The sequence below is a fragment of the Chrysochloris asiatica genome, unplaced genomic scaffold (assembly GCF_000296735.1).
Source record: "Chrysochloris asiatica unplaced genomic scaffold, ChrAsi1.0 scaffold00001, whole genome shotgun sequence".
NCBI lineage: Eukaryota > Metazoa > Chordata > Mammalia > Afrosoricida > Chrysochloridae > Chrysochloris > Chrysochloris asiatica.
In genome coordinates, this window is record NW_006408519.1 from 56,926,582 (window position 1) to 56,947,784 (window position 21,203).

General features: G+C 36.2%; 1 pseudogene; it reads left to right on the top strand.

Annotated features, from left to right (window-relative positions):
• The first annotated feature begins 2,391 nt into the window (after positions 1-2,391).
• Positions 2,392-21,203, top strand: part of LOC102837732 — a 31,976-nt pseudogene continuing 13,164 nt past the window's right edge.

Here is a 21,203-nt window from a genome sequence, read left to right on the forward strand (position 1 = left end):
GAAAGCCTCATCTTTCTCCCGCGGAGCAGCTGGTAGTTTCAAACCGCTGACCTGAAGGTTCGCAGCCCGATTCGTAACCACTACGCTGCCATTATGTTTGTTTGTTTGTCTGTGGTGCTGCTGTCTTCATTTTGTGTGTCTTCCTTTTCTGAGTCCATGCTTTTTGTGTTATTTCTTGTGAGTTTCCTCATAGTTTTAATGTTTCCATGTTCTTCTTGGATTTTCATTTTTTTGGTATATTGTGAAGTGTTAATTTTCTTTGAGGTTACCTTATATTCCATTACTTTTCCCCTTCATCTAGTGCAGTCTATTTTATCCTGTAATCTATCTGACCTTCTCACCATCTGGATCTCTGTACTTACGCGTTTACCTTCTTTTACATTGTAATTGTTTGATCATAGACTGACCTCCCAGATTATCTGAGTTTGTTCTTACCATTTTGTTCTCTTCTCGACTCTTCCTTCTGTTGACTTAGTTCTGGAAGATGCTACCACATAGTTCAATCTCTGGTTGTTTTCTGTTCTTGTTGGTGCTCTGTCCACAGAACTCCTTTTAGGGTGTTTTGTAGCGTAAGGTTGGCTTTGAAAAAAACACTTAGCATCTGTTTTTCCTGGAATGTTTTGATTATACTCTCATATTTGATTGATAGCTTTGCTGGATAAAGGATTTTTGGTTGACAGTTTTTTTCTTTCAGCATTTTATATGTCTCCCCATTGTCTTCTTGCTTGCATGGTTTCTGCTGAGAGATCTGAACTTAATCTGACTTGCTTGTGTTTGTATATAACACTTCTCTTTTCCCTAGCTGCTTTCAGGATTCTCTCCTTATGTTTGATTTTGGAGAGCTTGATTATGGTATGTCTTAGTGATTTTCTTTTGGGGTCCATCCTCCCTAGGGTTCGTTGAGCTTCTTGAATGTTTATCTTTTCACTTTTCAAGATGTTAGGGAAATTTTCTTCCAGCAGTTCTTCATCTGTTTCCTCTTTGAACTTGTGTGATTCTTCCTGTTCTGGAATGCTGATAATTCTTTAGTTATTCCTCTTCATGTTGTCCAGCATGAATGTTCGACTTTCTTCAGATTTTTTAATCCTTTTTTCTGTTTGCTCTTCTATCTTAGTCGTATTGAGAGATTTGTTTTCCAGCCTACTAGTTCTAGCTTTCATCTCTTCAATTCTACTCCTTTGCCCGTTCAGTATATTGTCCATTTCTGATCCTCTATCATTAATCATTTGGACCTCTTTCTGTAGGTTTTGAATTGTTTCCAATGCTGTATCTGTGTTATTTGATTGTTCCTGTAGCGCTTTCCTGAATTCTTCCTTATTTTTCTCAACTCCATTATAAAGTGTTTTGATACGTTTTATAATCATTTTTCTGAATTCCTCCTCAGGTATTTCCAAAGCCTGCCCTATGGAGTGTAGGTCTTGCTCCAGCTCATTTGCCTCAGTCCCTTTATCTTGTTTCTGGATATGTGCTGATATGGTCATCTGCTTCTGTATGTTGGACATATTCAGTTATTAGCTGTGGCCTTAATATTTAAATGAGTGTGTGTTTTGGTATTTTTCATGCTTTCTGATTGTCTCCAGGTAGATGTGATCAGGAGATGATCCTCTCTTTTCACTCTTCTTATTATTTGACTCAGAGTAACTGTTGCAGGTGTTAGCTGCCTACCTGTTGCTTGCAGCTAGTATTGGTTCTTGGATGTGCTGTAGAATTTTAAGGGTGTGATTGTAACTTGAGAATATGACAGCAACTTCTGTCTTTTCTTGGGTAATATATGGAGAGAAACAGCCTCCTGAAGGTAAAGAGTGGACAAAAAACGCCCCCCAAAAACCCAGCAACAGCAAAAAAGACACACTGAATACTGTAATCTATAATTGCAGAAAAGAGAGAGAGAGAAGAAAAAAGTATCTGTAGGCTAATATGTGTGTGACTTTAATATCCTCCTTCAGCTTCTTGCCTTCAAGGCCGCCTAAGAAATTTCAAGATGTTGCTATTGGTGGTTATGATGTAACTCAGGATTTAATTTTTGGCCCATTTTGGTTTTAGTTTATGTCTCTTGCACTCCACAAATCCCGTTGCAGCCTTTTTCCTAGTGATAAACAGTTCAGGGCCAGCTGTGGCCATTTTATGTTGCCGTTTGGTTTTAAGTGGAAACTGTTCTTTTTAAAATTTTGAGGAGATCTGTGTGCATGCATAGTAGAACCCTCCAGTGTGGAGGTGGTGTGCACTTGCTCAGACACCCCCTCTAGTCACCCGAATGAAGGTGCACAGACAGTGAGAGACAATGAAAACATAAGAAAAAGAAAAAAAGAATGTCCACACCTTTATATCCAAGGTTCCCTCAGGAGTTAGTTGGTGGTAACTCTGATCCTTCCCCTCTCAGTCTCATCCAAGATGGTGGCTCTGGCTCCAGTGGCATCTTCACCTGGCGAATTCAAAAGCCCAAGTTTAATTTCACTGGCTGTAAGCCTTCAAACTTTCTGAATATTCTTATATATGTGGTTCAAATTTCTGGAACTGTCCCCTGAACCTGCTTCCTCTGGTATTCTGTGTTATTGCTGCTGGAGATACTCACTGCACTTCTACCCTATCTGCCATCAAGCTTGTGCCTTCATTTTTGAAAACAGATCAACGTTATGAATGGCCATATCTCTTGTTATCATGTTGCTGCTATTTTAAGTGCCATTGTATAGGGTTTCCTAGGAGTGACTGGTAGTGTAGTGGTTATGAGTCTGGCTGCTAACCTCAAGATCAGCAGTTCAAAACTATCAGCTGTTCTAAGGGAGAAAGATGAGGCTTTCTTCTCCTGTAAAGATTTACCGCCACAGAAAGCCTATACAGGATCACTAAGAGTCAGGACCATTTCCATAGCACACAACCACCACCACCATATTGTGGCAAATCTTCAATGGCAATAAAAAACCAATACATATGCTATGGATTAGGGCAGAATTCATCAACATGGAAATATGTGTTTCTTAGAGATTTGGAATTCTGAATGTATAGAGATTGAAAAAACATCATTTTAGTTCAATGGCTTGCAGAAATGATATCTGAAGTTTATATACATTGAATAGCTTATTTATCACAAAAGCATTACACATATTTAATTGATTATAATTGTTTTTAAGTGCTGCTGAGTGTATAGCCTTTTTGAGACTGCAAATCATTGTGGTAGCAGAAAGCCTATTCTTTCTCCTGAAGAGCAGACAGTGGAACCAAACTGCCAACATTGTGCTTCACACTCTACTACCTACCCTACAGAGTAGGGAGAATAAAAAATTATAATTCTGTCTAGTTGTTCTATCCTTCATTGAAAGTGATGTGTCAAATCTTCTATTACTATTGTAGAGTTGTCTACTTCTTTCTTCAATTCAATTAGAATGTGGTTTATGTATTTTTAGGCTTTTTCATTGGGAGCATAAACACTTATTATGTTCTCAACAAATACATAAAAGAACTAAACAGCACAATCAACCAAATTGACCTCATAGAATTTTACAGAGTACTCAACCCAACAGCACAATATGTATTCTTTTCCAGTGTACATAGAACATTCTCCAGAATAAACCATATGTTAGGTCACAAAACAAACCTCAATAAATAAAAAGACATTCAAGTACCACAAAACATCTTTTCAGATTGCAATGGTAGAAAATTAGAAATCAACAATAGGACGATCAAGGAAAAAATAAAATACATGGAAACCAAATAACACATTGCTTAAAAGTTATTGGGTAATAAAGTAAATAGAAAATGAAGTTTAAAAATTCCTTGAATCAAACAAGAACTAAAACACAACATACTAAACCTTTGGAACACACTCCGAGGGCAATTTATAGCAATAAGCACAAATTTCCCAAAAGAAGAAAGAACCAAAATTAACTCATTAATCTAACATCCCCAACTATTAGAAAAAGAGCAGCAAATTAAATGCACTGCTACCAGAAGAAAATAAGTAATGCAGACTAAAGGAAAAATAAATGAAACAGAAAACAGAAACACAATAGAAAAAATCAAGGAGACAAAAAGTTGGTTCTTTGAAAGGATAAATAAAATTGACAAGATATTGTCAGAGCTCACAAAACAAAAAAAATCTGAGCCAGGATGACTTTATTGGTGAATTGTACCAAACATTCAAAGAAGAACTGACACCAATTCTAATCAAACTGTTCTAGAACATAGAAAAAATTACAAAATCCCTACAGGCCATAACCCTGATTCCCAAACCAGGTAATGACATCACTAAAAAAGAAAACTATAGACCAATAACCTTCATGAAAACATATAAAATAATTCTTAACAAAATCCTTGCCAAGAGAATCGAACAACATATCAAAAACATAATACATCATGACCAAATGGGATTCATGCCAGCTATGAAAGGATGGTTATATATTAGAATAACATTCAATGTAATTCACCAAATAAATAAAACAAAGGAAACAAATTACATGATCACATTGATTAATGGAGAAAAGGTATTTCAAAAAATTCAATACCTAAAAATATACACAACAAAATATAAATAGAATTGAGTTTTCTCACCATAATTAAGGGAATATCTATAAACAAACTAGGAGCTCTGGTAGTGTAGTGATTACGAATCAGGCTGCTAACCTCAAGGTCAGCAGTTCGAAACTACCAGCTGTTCCGTGGGAGAAAAATGAGGCTTTCTGCTCCTGTAAAGAATTACAGCCTTGGAAACTCTATACAGGGTCGCTATGAGTCAGAACCGACTCCACAGCACATCACCACCACCATATAAGCAAACAGCCAACATTACTCTAAATGGAGAGAAACTGAAAGCATTCCTATTGTGAACATGAGCCAGACAAGGATGTCCTTTATCACCATACCTATTTAATATACTGCTGGAGGTCTTAGCCAAAGTTATAAGGCAAGAAAAGAAAATCAAAGGCACCCAAATTGGCAAAGAAAAATCGAATTCTCTATATGTGCAGATAACAGGATTACATACATAGAAAATCCCCAAGATTTAGCATGCAAGTGTTGGAACACATTGAAAAATCCAGCAAAGTGGCAGGGCACAAGATCAACATTCAAAAACCAGTTGGCCCTGGGAGGACATCATGCTTGATAAAATGGATGGTTGGCAAAGAAGAGGAAGATCCCTAACACAGTGGCCTCAGCAATGGGCATAAACATAGCAACAATTGTGAGGACGGCGCAAGACCAAGCATTGTTTCATTCTGTTCTAAACAGAGTCACTATGCATGGGAACCAATTTGAAGTCACCTGACAATTGCAGGTGGTTCTTATGTGATATCTAATTGTTATTTTTACATATTCCATGGAGATAGCAAAAGGTCATTAAAGTGTCAGAAAACATAGAAAAGATCAAAATCGTTATCAGAAAAGACTCTGAAACTTGCTCCTGATGAAGAGTATCTAAAGAAAATGATGAGGTGAAAGAGCTGAACAGATTTCAAAGGGTGGGTTGAGAAGAAAAGGTAAAGTATTACAACAAAAATGTACAAAGAATTGGAGTCAGAAAACCAAAAGGAAGAACATATGTCTTAGGCTTGGATGAACTAAAGAAAAAGTCAATACTCAATGAACAATTCTGAAGAATTTCCTTTGCAAACAACTGAATGATGCAGGAAGCATCAAAGAGGATGGAAGGAATACACAAAGTCACTACCGAAAATAATTGGTGGATATTCAGTCAAGGTGGCATATGGTATTGAAGGGAAAAGTTCATGCTGCACTAAAGGCATCGGCAAAAAACAAAGCTCCTGGAATACAAATTGAGATTCTTCAACAAATAGATGCCACACTAGACGTGCTCCCTTTTCTATGCCAAGAAATTTGGAACAAAACTATTTGGCCAACGAGCTAGAAGAGATCCATATTTGTGCCTATTCCATTGAAAGGTGAAGAAACAGGATTCAGAAATTATTAAACAATATCATTAATATCACTAAAAAGCAAAATATTTCAAAACATAATTTAAAATATGATTGTAGCAGTACATTGACAATGAATTGCCAGAAATCCAAACCAGATTCATAAAAGGACATGGAATAAGAAATGTCATTGCTGACATCAGATAGATCTTGACTGAAAACAAAATACCAGAAAGATGTTTACCTGTGCTTTATTGATTATGCAAAGACATTCAGCTGTATGGATCATAAAAATTAAAAAAAACATTATTGATACCATTGTGAAAAATGGGAACTCTTGACACTTAGTTGTGCTCATGCAGAACCTGCACATAGATCAAGAGGCAGTCTTTTGAAGAGAACAAGGAAATATACACATGGTTCAAATCAGAAAAAGTGTCCTTCAGGGTTGTATTCTTTCTATTCTATTTATAAACTGAGCAAATAATCTCAGAAACTAGACTGCATGAAGAAGAACACTGAATCAGGATTGGAAGAAGATTTATTAACAAACTTTGATTTGCTTATAACACAACCAATGTGTGTGTGTGTGTGTTTGTGTGTGTGTATAGTGGGGAAAATGGGTATATTCTGCTGTAACTATATACATAGTGTTTTCTTAAAGTTGACTACATTGCTGTTTAATTTCTGAAAATATATGCAATATTTGCATTGTCTTGGTTTAAATGATGCTTTGAAATTGTGAGACATTTTATGATGACTGTGTACTATGCTTTAAAGTATGTTTCTGAAGGCCTCCAAAACTATCATAATGTGATGGAATAAACAGATTACTTTTCACACACACACACACAAAAAAAAAACAAAAAAAAAAACCAGTTGGATTTCTTTACACTAATAAACAGAGCTAGCAGGACTGTAAAGTGATGCAACCCCTGTGGGTAATGTTCTGTTGTTTCCTTAAAACCTTTGAAATAGACATACCATATTGCCCAGCAATCCTTCTACTTGTTGTATATTCTCAATAAAACAGAGCTGTGACACAAACAGATGTATGCACACTCATGTTCATTACAGCACTAATCACAATAGATGGAGACAATGTAAGTGACCACCAATGGAAGAATGGAAAAACAAACTTTGGTAAATACACACAATGGAATACTACACAATGTTGTGATGTTCATGAATAACGATGAATCTGTGAAACACCTAATAACATGGATGCACCTGGAAGACATTTAAACTGAGTGAAATTAGTCGATAAAAAAGGACAAATAGTTTATGACACCACTATTGTAAAAAAGTCAAGTAAAGGTTTTCACACTAAAAGAACATTCTTTAATGGTTACCGGGGATGGGCGGGAATGAAAAGTAATTCACTGGTGAGAAAGCAATATATAAGAAGAGGGAGGTTGGCAGAAGAATGATTGAAGTAGAGGAAGACACACAGAAGAGTGTAAGAGTTAAAGGAAATATAACTAAATACTGTTATATATACAATACTAAAGTGACAGTGAGCTATGGGTGGGTACATGAAAAGATAAACAGGAGGAATGGATATGAGAAGGGTAGCAGAAGTATGTTGTTGTTAAGTGCCGTGGAGTTGGTTCCGACCCATAGCGACCCTGCACAGGCTTTCTGAGGCTGCAAATGTTTACGGGAGCAGGAAGCCTCATCTTTCTCCTGTGGAACAGCTGGTAGTTTCTACCAGGCGACCTTGAGGTTAGCAGCCCAATTCGTAACCACTATGCTATCAGAGCTCCTTAGAAGAAGTATAGTAGAAGTATATGCACAAATATATAAACGATCTACAGACTATTTTTTTTTACATAAGTATTTACATTTGCTACAAATATATCTATTAATGTGGTAGATCATATTATTGTTGTTGTTGTTAAGTGCTAGTGAGTTTCAACCACTGACTGTACAGTCCAGTGCATTATCCTGCACTACCACAGAAAAATTGATTTGATTGTTAAGGGCAATCAAATACTTTTCTGACTCATAGTGACCCCCATGCACAACAGAATGAAACTCTGCCTGATCCTGTGCTATAGTCTTTGATCTTTATAATAAGTATTTCAAGTCCTCCTCACTTCTAGCAAGCAAGGTTGTGTCATCTATACATTGCAGGTTGTTAGGTGTGGCGCTGTGGGTTAATGCGTCAGACTGCAAAGCCATTTGAACTGCACAGTTGGTGGTTCATGTCCATCAGCTGCTCCTCGGAAATCCTATACAGGATCACTATGGGTCGGAACCGACTCAAAGGCACTTAACAACAACAACGACAGGTGCAGGATAAAAGGAAGCGGGGAGTGGGAAGGATGGACAGGGTAGGACTTGAGCAGTTAGCACAAGCAGAGTTGGACCCAGAGTCAGTGACACAACCACAGAGGACTAGAGTGGAGAGTGAGCATCCAGCTGATAAGAAGAGAGGGGATATGTGCAAGAGCACCTACACTTGCAGGTAATACCCACTTGACCTGGCATCAATGATCAGAGCTCAACCAGAAGAAGAAAGAAGAGGGATAAAAGCATAATCTGATACAATTTGATGAACTTGACCTACACCTATGGATGCAGTAGCTCAAAAGAGGAAACAAATCCTTACTGCAATAATCATTCCCACCCCCTCCATACACAGAGTAGACAGGGATGGGCAACTTGGACATTGGCTACCCAAAATGGGAGGGAGGCTACAAAGGCAAGAAGTGACTGGCTTACAAGCTTTCAAGAGGGAACCTAGATCCAGAGGGCATGGAGGAAGGTAGAATCTCCAGTGAGTAGTATCTAATCTGTCTAGTCAGGACTGATGAAATGAAATGCAGATGGATCTCTTGTGATACAATAGTCAATAATTGTTATCAGGACTGATTGTGAGGGTTGAAAATGTAAAGGTAGATGTTTTATAGCACGGAGGGGGGTGATTAACTTTTCAGTCTAGGAGTGGAGGTCCCTACGACCATCAATGGAGAAGTGCAGAGAGCGGGACCCTACCCAGAGAAGCAGTGATGCCTGAGATGGAGGCAGAGACAATGACGTGGAAAGATAGAGCAGCTGGGGACTTGAGATCCAGAGAGGGAGAGGGGCTATGTGTTGACGACCAGGTGGGTGGGGAGCGGCAGGCTGGCAGGGTATACCATTTGGTTGGTTGATGATGCATGGAGGGGATTCTAACTGTGGCAATGAAATGATATACAATAGAATGAATGTAAAACTAATTCTCCCATGTAAACTATCACATAATTCACAATAAAACATCTATATATATATAAAAGAATAAGGGAGAAATGACAAAACCACAAAAACACACATGTACCCTTTGTTTTGTGCAGTTTAGGGTGGCATCAGCTCCACCCCTAATGGAGGGCGTCTGAGACCAGGAAAACTGTACTTAATATGCAAACCCCAGACTTTAAGGGGTCTAACCTCACTGGCAAGATAGACCCATTCCTCACTCTTCAGGTATAATTCTATGGTATAATAAATTAATGCTTTGCTGAAGATTTTTGTCTGCTGAACTTTGTCTCACTTTGCAAGGAGATAGGGCTTGCTAGTCCTGTAGCTTTTTGACACTGAACCAGGTCAGTGTCTATGAACTTGACATTTTTGGGGCCAAAACCCTGGACCATTGCCTGAATCACTCCATCAGAATTTTGATAGGTGAAAATAAGAGAATGGACTCACTGTTACTTGGTAATGCTGCTTTTAGACATTCTGGTGTGCTCTACTTTGAGAACATACTTTCGCTTTTCCAGTAAAACTGCTTGTGCTTAAAAGTCAGTATATGCAGGTGTCTTGTTTGATCATGGTCAAGTACAACTTGCCCTTAGTTCTTTGGGTGTGGTGAGTGAGATGAATCAGCCAGCGGAGGACCACATTTTGATTAAGTCAGCCAGGACGCAAGCCTAGGACTTGACCACAATAGTTTGAGGTACTGGGGGGAGGGCTGTACGTGAGGTTGACTCATTTTGCATACTTTGTGTGTGATGCTTTGTCTGAACTGTCTCCCTCTCTTTTGTCCTTCTCTTTCTCACTCTAGATTTTATGAGTCACCAGCTCTATTCTGGGGTCCAAAGATAAAGAGGCACTACCTCCCTCTGACACAAGAGATTGTGTAATCTCTCATGAGTGTTGCAGAGGTGTTGCTGATCAAACCAGTGATGTGCAGGTACCTCAATAACCCCTGTACTCTTATAAAATATTGCTGGATTCCTGTGGGGAGCATTCCTGTAAAGCCTGGTCTGCCTTAGTGTTCTTGAATCCCATAGATATTCCCATTAAGGATCTACCAGGAGCACCAAGACACATAAAAGGGGAAGAGCAACCCTGGGATTAATTTTCCAGGGGAACCTGACCCACAAGCCTCATATTTAAGACCTGATACATCATGCTCCACATTGTTCCTGCCTTCCCAGCTATGACTGTTCTTCAGCACTGTCTCCTCTGCTAGGTGTTGTATTTGCTCCTTCTTTTTTCAAATTGTTCTTCTAGCATATCAATATTAAGATATTTATCTTCATGTTCACTAATTTTGACTTCAATTGATTCAAATCTATTTCTTTGTTTTTCAATATATTGCCCATTTCTGAAATATTAGTGTTAATCTTTGGGATTTCTATTTGCAGGTTCTGTATTGTCTCCAGTATTCCATGTTTTTGGTTTGTTTGTTTCTGTAGTATTTTCCTGAATTCTACTTTGCTTTTCCCACACATACTCACAAGAAAAATCCAACAGCAAACAACAACAAACAAGAAAATAATAAAGGTAAAAAACAAAACAAAACTGCCAACAGTTAGGAAAAGAATACAATAACCAAAAAGAGAAAAGAAGTGGGGGAAACATGGAAAAGAGAAAGTAAAGAAAGAGAAATCACTAAACACAATTAGTGAGAGGGATGAAGAAGAAAAAAAAAGACCAGAGAGTAGTAAAGAAAAAATCGAGAGCAAAAATGAAAAGATAGAAGGAAGTGGCTGGACAGAGAAACAGAAGAAAAGAAAAAATGAAAGCAGAGATAGGATAAAAAGAAAAACAAACAAGAGAAGAAAAATAGAGGTAAAAGGAGAAGAAAGAATAAACAAAAAAATACAATAAAAGGGAAAAACCAGGGAAGGTGCTAGACCCAGAAAGGAGATACCTCTTGTGAGCTTCTGCCAGCCAAGGAACTCATATTGTGGGTGGGCAAGCAATGGAACTGGCATTCCCAGTCCTAGATGGAGATCCTATAGACCTAGGTGTTGCTTGTTTTGGGCACCCAATCTAGAAGAAGTTCATACAGACCCCAAGGCAACTGAGATCAATGTCTTTATGATCAAGAGAGTTCCTGCTAGTCCAGGGTTTGCTAGGAATGGCCAGAAGCAGGCCTCACCTGAATCCATGCACTAGGATTGGTGCAGATAGCACCCAACTCACTTTGATATCCTCAGCTGTGCGACTCATCTTCGTTCGGATCAGACGATCTGGGGAGAAGGAGTTTTGCTGAGGGTGTGGGTAGAGACTGGTCACATTTCTGGTCACCAGAGATAAGATAGGGATAAGAAAAAAATTGTACCTTTTTCTCCACCAGTCACTGAAATGCCTCTGTGCCCCCAAGCCACTCACAAAACCTCAAGATAGTGCTCCTCATCTGGCCCTGGCCTTGTTTCAGTTGATGAGATTGAGCTTCTCCATTGTCTCATTTTACAGATCTAGTTAGTTTAATTCCTGGTTATTCTATTTGGTTAGGTGCACATGTATAGTTGAAAAATTGTTTCAATGAATAAGTAAGTCATTTATCTTACAAAATTGTCATGTAAATTCCAGTGTTATTTCTGTACCCAAGGCCAGGCTGTATTTCCAACTACTGATCTTTCTCCGTTGTTTTCAACTTTTGCATTCTAATTACCAGTAATTATGAAATGCATCTTAATTCCATGTTTGATTAACTTCAAACTGAAGAAGTTGGTAGAATTCTTCAATTTCATCATTACTGGCTCTAATGGTTGGTGCATATGTGAATAACAGCGGTATTAACTGGTCTTCCTTGTAGGCATACGAATAATATACTATCACAAACAACATTGTACTTCAAGATACATCTTGAAATGTTCTTTTTGACAATGTGATGTCACACCACTCAATTTGATACTATTGTCACAGTAAACCATATGCTTTTCTGATTCAAAATCACCAATTCCAGTCCATTTCAGTTCACTAATGCCTAGGATGGAGTCCTGGTGTGGCACTGTAGGATTAAGCACTGCAAGGTCTGCAGTTCAAAATCATCAGCTGCTCCTTGGAAACCCTATGCAGGGTACTGCATAGGTACTGACTCAATGGTGTTTAATAGCAACAACAATGCCTATGATATCAATCTTTATTCATTTCCTTTATTTTTTTTTAAACAAATTCCAATTTTCTTAGATTCATACTTTGCACATTGCATGTTCTGATTATTAATGGATGTTTACAACTATTTCTTCTTATTTTGAGTCGTGACCCAGCAGCAAATGAAGGTCTCAAAAGCTTTGCTTCATCCACTTCATTTGAACAAGAGTGATATTAATTGGTCTTCCTGGTATACCTATGAATATAATCCCAACACAGCCAGCACTGTACTTCCATATAAATATTGACATGTTCTTTTTGAATGAATCTGCCAGCATTCCTCTTTAATTTTTTGTTTCAGGCATAGTAAACAATATGATTGTCCATTGCAAAATGGTCAGTACTGATTCATTTGAGCTCACTAATGTCTAGGAATATGTAGGCTATTTCATTTTTGATGACTTCCAATTTTCCTATATGCATATTTTGTACATTCCATATTCTGATTATTAATATAAATGTCTCTATAAATATTTGTTGTTGTTGTTGTTAAGTGCTATTAAGTCATTTCCAACTCATAGTGACCCTGTACGGCATTTCCCAGGCTGCAAATCTTTACGGGAGCAGAAAGCCTCATCTTTCTCCTGCTGAACAGCTGGTAGTTATTTAGGAGATTAAAATATCTTAGTCTTAATTGAAAGTCAAATTATAAAAATTGATGTACTGCTTACTGTTTTTTTGTTTTTGTTTTTTCTGGCCTCATATTCCCCCACATCCTTCTGAGAGTGCAAAACTGGCCACACCACAGCTCTCCTTGCTCTTTCCTTCAGGACACACAAATCAACCTCCAGAGTCATATTAAGTTTATTGTTTACTCTTCTCTGCCTATATGTTAGAGCTTGAGTGTTGTAGGCAGAATCTCATAATCTCACAGAAATGTGCCATTGTATATTCATTAATGTGGCACTGTAGGATAAGCACTGGACTGCAACGTTGGTTTGAATCCCAAGGTCAGCTGTTCAAACTCACCAGCAGTTCCTCAGAAACCCTATACAGGGTTGCTATGAGTCAGAACCAACTCAACAGCACTTAACAATAACAATATTCATCCCTGAACAGTAATATGATTTGAACATTCTTTTCTCTGTATTTGTGTGTCTTGTCTTAATTCTCTTCAGCTTCCTCTTCACTTCTCCAAAGTAATGATACAAACCCTTTACCACTTTCCACAAGCCAAAATACAAGCTTCCGTTTTATGGGATATTCTTTTCTCTAATTCCATGTAAGAAATTGAGATTTAATACTCTGTCATTGTTAGCTGTTGTTGAGTTGATTATGACTCAAAGGGGTTTTATGTAGAACAGAAGAAAATATAACCCGTCCTGAGTTACCCTCACAATTGCCAGCATGTCTGAGATCCACAATGTGGCTATTATGGCAAACCAACTCACTGAAGGTCTTCCATGGTCCTCATTGACCCCCAACCAACCACTCAGGGTGTTCTTCTCTATAGAGTAATTCTTTCTGAGAATATGTACAAAGAATCAAGTCATATAGTTTTCTGTTGTGAGCCATACATTTTCATGGGCTAATTTTTAAAGATAAATAGCCAGACCTCTCTTTCTACTCTGTTTTAGTCTGGAAGCTCCAGTGAAACCTGTCCACCATAGATGAGTCTACTGGTATTGGAAATACTGGTAGTATAGCTTTCACCATAATAGCAACATGCAAGTTATTAAGTATGAGAAATTAAGACAGGTAGAAGATTGGCATTTTGTTATTCAACATAAAGGTGCATTGCCTGATTTTCCTGTCTTCTATCTTCTACGTAGATTTGCCTATCTCATCCAGGATCATGATTCATCAAATACTTCCTAACTTATCTATATTTTTATAGCATTCTTGTGATCATTTTTTTCCTATTCTTAAAAAAAAAAGCTCTCCTTTCTTCACTCTTTGATCTCCTAAATGTGGATTTAATTCCTTTTTTTTTTTTCTCTAAAACTGCTCTGAAAAAGGTAGTGTCAAGGTAAATAAAAATTAGTTAAGCTTACCATTCTAGTTAGAGGAAACATATTCTTCTGAATACCCTTCAGATATCAAAATGTAACCAAAATGTAATCAAGTTTACATTTTAACTCATTATCTGTTAACTCTCCATTTCTACTTCCGTTATTACTATCTCATCTTGGCCAATCCATGGCATAATCTTAGAAAGTTACTAATCTTTGTCTCACTTTCATATTCAGACAGGACTCATGACTAATTCCTTTTAATTTTGCCTCCTAACTAGTCCAGTGCATTTCTTTTCTCTGTCCTATCTATCCCTTCCCCATTTCAGCTCTTTACCCACTTTTGCCTAGACTACTGACTGGGGTTTTAGGCTCATTGTTTCTACTTGGTTTTTTACAAAATGGTATATATGACTCTTTCTTTCTAATTGCTAAAGCATTTCAATAATTCTCCATTATTATGCTGAAGACCAGTTTTCTTAGAATGACAAAATCCATGACTTACTTAAATTTAATACCTATTTCCCTTATCTATGCTTAATGGCCTAGACTCCTGATGTGGCACTGTAGGGTATGTATTGGACTGCTAGCCACAAGATGATGGTTTAAACCAACTCGATGGCACTTAACAACAACAGCAATGCTTAAGGGCTTAGTAACACAGGGCTCTTTGATATCTTTCACACATATTATTCTTTTCTCATCTTTGTGACTTTATTTATATTTACCTTCTTTATTTAGATTCCTATTCCAAAATTTGCTGGCCTCACCTCTCAGTAAGAGGCATCTTTACCTCTAAAATTCCTCTGATCTATGTATTGGACCATTTCTCCTCATAATATAGTGTATAACTATTTGTTTCTTTCTTAATACTTATCACATTATTTTAACTTATCTATTTACTGGTCACCTAGACTTACAGTTGTTCAGAGTAGAAACTAAGTAGTAATCATTTCTCTTTATATTTAATTCTTAATCCAATCCCTGAAGCACACATACAAAAATGCTGTTGAACCAAAACCTGATATATTAGTCATTGTTGTTTTCAAAGATCTATGTATTTCTTCTTATTTTGTTGTGTTTATTGTGTTGCAGATAACTGGTACCTAATCTCTGGTAGTGTAGTAGTTGCGAATAGGGCTGCGAACTGCAAGGTCAGTAGTTCAAAACTACTAGCTGTTCCGTGGGAAAAAGAGGCTTTCTGCTCCTGTAAAGATGTACAGCCTTGGCAACCCTGTACAGGGTGGCTATCAGTCAGAACCGACTCCACAGCACATAACCACAACCACCACAATCTGTTTGAGTTGCATAAATGTAGAATGAAAGAATGAATGATGCAGTCATTGTATAATACTGTTACCAATAATATTGAGTGAAAATAAGAATGACAGTTTTACAAAATTTATCCATATTCTGTTCACTAGCATATCAATTAAATGGAAATATTTTTGGTTTTTCTATTTCGATTTTTTAGACTGTATGCTCTATAGGCAAGAAGGACTTTGTGCTTCTTATTTAATGTTTAATCGGTAATATCTAGGATTAGACCTGACACCGTTTTTGCTCAATAAATATTTAAATTTATGTATAACATCTATTATAATAATAGATTTAGAGAATACTGGTGTTGTTAGGTGCTGTAGAGTTGATTCTGACATGTAGCTACCACATAATAAAGCAGAACTGCCCACAGGATTTCCTATCCTGAAAACGTAACAGTAGCAGATCCACTCTCATTCATATGAAATCACTGGGAGGTTAAATCACCAACGTTTTGATTAGCAGCCAAGCACTTCATTATTGAAGCAGTAGGCCTTCTTAGGAATACTGGTACTCTTAAGTTACACATTTCCTATTTATTAGCAGAACATATGCTGCTTCTTTCCGTTTTTGTGTGGAGAATGTCCTCTTCTTGTATATAAGAGAGGTCATGGGACAGCAAGTCTGTCCACCACTGTATTTAATCATATTTAGTATCACCTTTTCTCAATTGCTTTTAATTTCTCCTAATTTTCCTGAAGTTACTTCAGTAATAACTAACTCACCCGAAGTTATGCAAGTTATATTTTAATTTATTTGCTTTTCTATTTTTTTTTAACTTCATTTAGCTCACTATAAGTAGAAAAGTTATTGTCTTTCCAAAACTCTTTTACAATTCTTTGAAGAGTTTTCAGTAAAAGAATTCATATCACTGCTGACTTTTTAATTAATTTTACAGGTAAGAATTTATGAAACATAGTATTGTTTTATTGCTATCAAAATATATTATCTTTACTACAGTTCAATCATCTGCTAATCTCATAACTCTATTAAGACATAATCTCTTTTTCTGGTATAAAGTATTTTTCACAGCAGTCTGTTGCTTATTGCTTATGATTCCATTAGCCTGAGATGTTTACAGTTATTAGTTCTTCTTATTTTCTGCACTATTATATTGCTAAGGCAATTACAAATCCTTGCTTTCCTACTTGGAAAAGTTTTGAAGGTTTTCTTTGCCTTCTTTTTTTAAAAAAAACAAACAACTAATAATATAGTTGTATATTCTACAGCAATAATTGTCTCCTCAATTTGCTTAGCTGCTTTCAGTAATTTATATTCTCTGTTACCATTTGAAAGATAGCTGAAACAAAGTAAACATTTTCTAAGAAGAATAAAATTTCACATTTTATGTGACAGCAGTGAGCTAACATTCTGAATTACTGTATGTATACTCATAATCAGAGCAAAGTTTTTTCAATGAGAAGCCGTATAACTCATGAATTTTTGCATTCTCATTTTGGTTAGAAAACTCTGTTGTCTAGACTTTCAGTTTTTGACTTTTTATTTTATATTATTCATTTTTACTAACTTGCTAATATCAAATCTATAAAATAGAATAAATGGAAAACATACTAGAAATGAAAAAAAAAAAAAAAAAAAAAAACACCTAAAAAGCTTAAAAGGTATTTTGTTATCATTATAAATTCATCTTTCTATCTCCAGATTTAGAACATTCCTTCATGAACAGTGCTTTTTAAGATCCATAAAAGACCTGCAGTATGACAATGGTTATGTATCACTGATTAGGAGAGATACTTAATAGATGAGTGAGTGAATCTCTATGTGAATGTAGGTTCTGTATGAAACTTAAAATAATGGATGTCTAGAACAATTATAATCTTGCTATGAACAATTAATCCCCCTTTTATAAATAATTTCTTAGGTTAAATTTTCCCTGGACATAAAAGTTCCTGGGAAAATAGAACCTTAGCCATAAATCCCATTGCCTCATTCAGGGGTTTAACATATAGGACATCACACAAACATAAAAAAAAAAAAAAAATGGTACTCCCCAATTCAAACCTGAGAGCAGAATTCATGCATGCATTCTCTTTATCTTTTTTTTTTTTTTTTTTTTTTCCTTTAATGGTGGCAAAACCATCATGTATTAATCTGTAACAAGTTCAGGGAGTTTTGTTTGGCTGATTTAAAAGCATTCCCCCACCCCACACTGCCTCCAAAGCTCCTATAAAAATAAAGACTATAAATTGGTTAGCATGGATTGCCCATGGCAGCATATTTTTTCTAATGAAAATTTTCATTGTCAGTGGATTTTATGCAGAGACTTTAAAGGTTGTTCAAATTGCCAGCAGTCAATTTAGCCATGCTAATCTTTATACCTGAAGGCCTAATACTTAGAAAAGCTTTTGGCATGTTTTCACAGACTAGACTACTCATAACAATTAAATGGAAGGACCACAGATTCTAGTTGTTTGTACTATAATCCCCTCATGTTATGTTTTGGAAGATGGAAAGAAAAGTCACTTTTCCCCCAATTACACACCATGTACCCACACACAAATAGCCATAATCTTTTGGAAGAAGATTCTCAGCATCCTTATGAAGTGAATAACTATTCCTTTGTAAAGATAATATTAAAAATGGAAAGTGTATACATTTGAACTGAGCTAGTGCAGCTATAAACATGTGTTCGATTAAACCATTTTATACAATTGTTTACAGTTTTACAAGATATACATAGTTACCATAGCAACAACTCAGAAGAAGCTGAGTATGTAACTTATTTTACTCCAGCAATAAAAGCCCTTTTACAAAGTGTGTGGCACACATTATAGCTTGAAAAATACATTTTTTATCTTATTTTTCTAAAAATTGTATTCCAGAGATCATATGTGCTCTGTTAAATGCTACTGTTATCAGAAGAACATATAGTCCAAGAGTTAAGTAGCACAATCCATGGACTATAGTTCAGCTATACTAGACAAATGGGTCCCAGATTTTAGGGACTGCTACTCAGAAGAGAAGTTGTTATAGTCAGTATTCTAGGTTTCATCTTATCATTCTCTAATTCTCCCACTGGACTATTTCATTTGGTTCTAGTCCATTATACTGTATCTTAAATATATTTAAAAGACTAAAAAATAGACTCATTATTTAATTCTTTCAAGTTGCAAAATGCTGAAATATATCAATTTTAGCTCAAATAATATTTAAGACATGGGGAATTCAGAGAAACACACAATGCTTCTAAGTTAAAATTCTGTATCACTATTTTCTGTTTTTCGAAAAATATAAAAAGATACATATCATAAAGATATTTAGTTTTGATATGTATTCTTTAATATGCTAAGCTTTATTTAATTCACTTATTTATATGTTTTTAAGAGTAACTTTATTTGATTAAAAACTATTTGTGAGTCACATTTGGTGACTGCAGAACAAGTATCTATATTTACAGCGAATATTTGATGGTGGATGGATAAAGCATTATTTAATTTGCACTTAAAATAAAAACCAACAAACTTAATATCAAAACATATAAGGCATTTGCCAATTATAAAAAGAAAATATGTATAAAACATAAAACAATATCTGACCAAAATAATTTTACCAAAAAAAACAGGAAAAAGAAGAAAATATAGTATGCCCTTAAATAACTAAGGTCTAAAACAATATGTCTTGGAGAATTATCTGAGTAAAATATGGCATTAAAACTACTGGTTGAAAGGAAAAGGCTTTCTCCCCTATGTGTATGATCATTGGAGGCAACATGGAGGTGCCATTGGACCCACATCTTCAAGACAATGTAGGGCTTAATTGTTCAGTGGTTCCAAATGCTGCACAAACAATAAAATTATTTGGTCAGCTTATTTAAGTATCCCTGAGACCCACTGGAAGCAATTAAATAAAGCGAGGGGACAGAAAGAAATGTTGTTCATAGTCCTCAATCAATTTGAGTATGCATCCCATATAAAACTTTAGTATATTCCATAAAGAAGAAATACTATTTGCAATTAACAATGAAAGAAAAATAAGTGTAGCAAAATTTACAGAAAAGATTCACTAAAGTATCAAAAGTGTACAAAGAAAAATAAGTCAGACTAATCTTAAAGCTAGAGACAGAAATAAATGTATTCAAAAGAAACAGATTTTAAGGAGACTTTTGCAAAGAATAAGAAGATGAGGAATAAGTGGAAGAAGAAAGGTTAACATTAAAAAAATGGCCATATTTCATATCAGTATAACACTGTGGTTAATATTTTATGTATTAATTTGAATTCTAGTGAAAAGGCAGTTTTGAGCCAGCTTGCTTCACTTATGAAGTCCTGGTATGTCCCTATAGATAGGATAAGCATTGGCCTGCTAGCCTCAAGGCCAATGGTTCAAACCCACCAGTCACTCTTCAGAAATCTCACACAGGGTTGCGATGAGTCAGAACCGACTTGATGACACTTAACAAAAACCGAAATAATGGTATTACATGGTGTTAAATACTCTTTTGCATGTCACCACAGCATTTCATCCTATGTTGGATATGATGTATGTGCACAATATTCTGCAAGCATGGGATGCCAATATTCCTAAAGAAAACTGCATTCTTTCCAAGAGTAGTATACTTCAGGAAATTTGACTGAATTTTAATGCTTTACAGTTTGACACTGCAATGAGATGGCCAAATGGTTGCACATTTATAGTACTTGGAGCTCTGTTTTCTTTAGGATTTTCCTTGACCTAAAAAACTGTAAAACAGCTATGTAGCTAAACTCTCTTCAAGAGACAAAAAGGTCATCTCTTCAAATTGAGACTCACTTAGTGATGCTCCATTCTGATCAAAAGGATTATTAGTTACAAAGTCTAGAGTTAGACATAAGTCTAGAGTTACCTGAGAATAGAGCCAACATTGGAGATGACAACACTGCTAAGGAATGCTGAGGAGAATGAAATGCATTGAATCATAGAACCGCTAGATGCAACTCTACCTGAAGTCTACACCTTGGACTTTATAGTTGCAAAGCAAACCAGAAGCTCCCTTTTGTCCTTAAGGCAGTTGAGTTGGGTCTCTGGATTGTCTACGCAATGGAGCCCTTAATAATAACTTTGATTCAGTCACCTATTTTGGAAATAAGTTTAGTTACATTGCTTCTTTTTTTTTGTAGTCAATTGTTGTTGTTGTTAAGCGCTGTTGAGTCGGTCCAACCTATAGCAACCCTATATAGGGTTTCTGAGGAGTGCCTGTTGAGCTTGAACCACTGACATTGCAGTTCAACCGACTTTACAGTCCAGTACATTAACCCACAGTGCCACACCAGGACTCTGGGATTAGTTAATACATAACATATTTCCTGCTGAATAGTTATTTTATTTCTGTTGGTGTAAAATATTCAATATAGTACATATCCAAATCCAATATTTAAAAGGATACCTAATGCCAGTAGGGGGTCCTGGTGTGGTGCTGTGAGTTAATGTGCCAGACTGCAAAGCCGTTTGAACTGCAAAGTTGGCGGTTCAAGCTTACCAGCTACTCTTCAGAAACCCTATACAGGGTCGCTATAGGTCAGAAATAATTAGACGGCACTTAACAATAACAACAATGCCAATATGTGAAACAGCCAGATGGGTTCTAATAATCCTCCAGGAAATTCAAAGAGCTTTCAGATATATCAAAAACAATTAAAATTTAAATCAGCTTTTGTTTATTTGTTGCTCAATAATTTGTAGTTTTGCATATCGCACA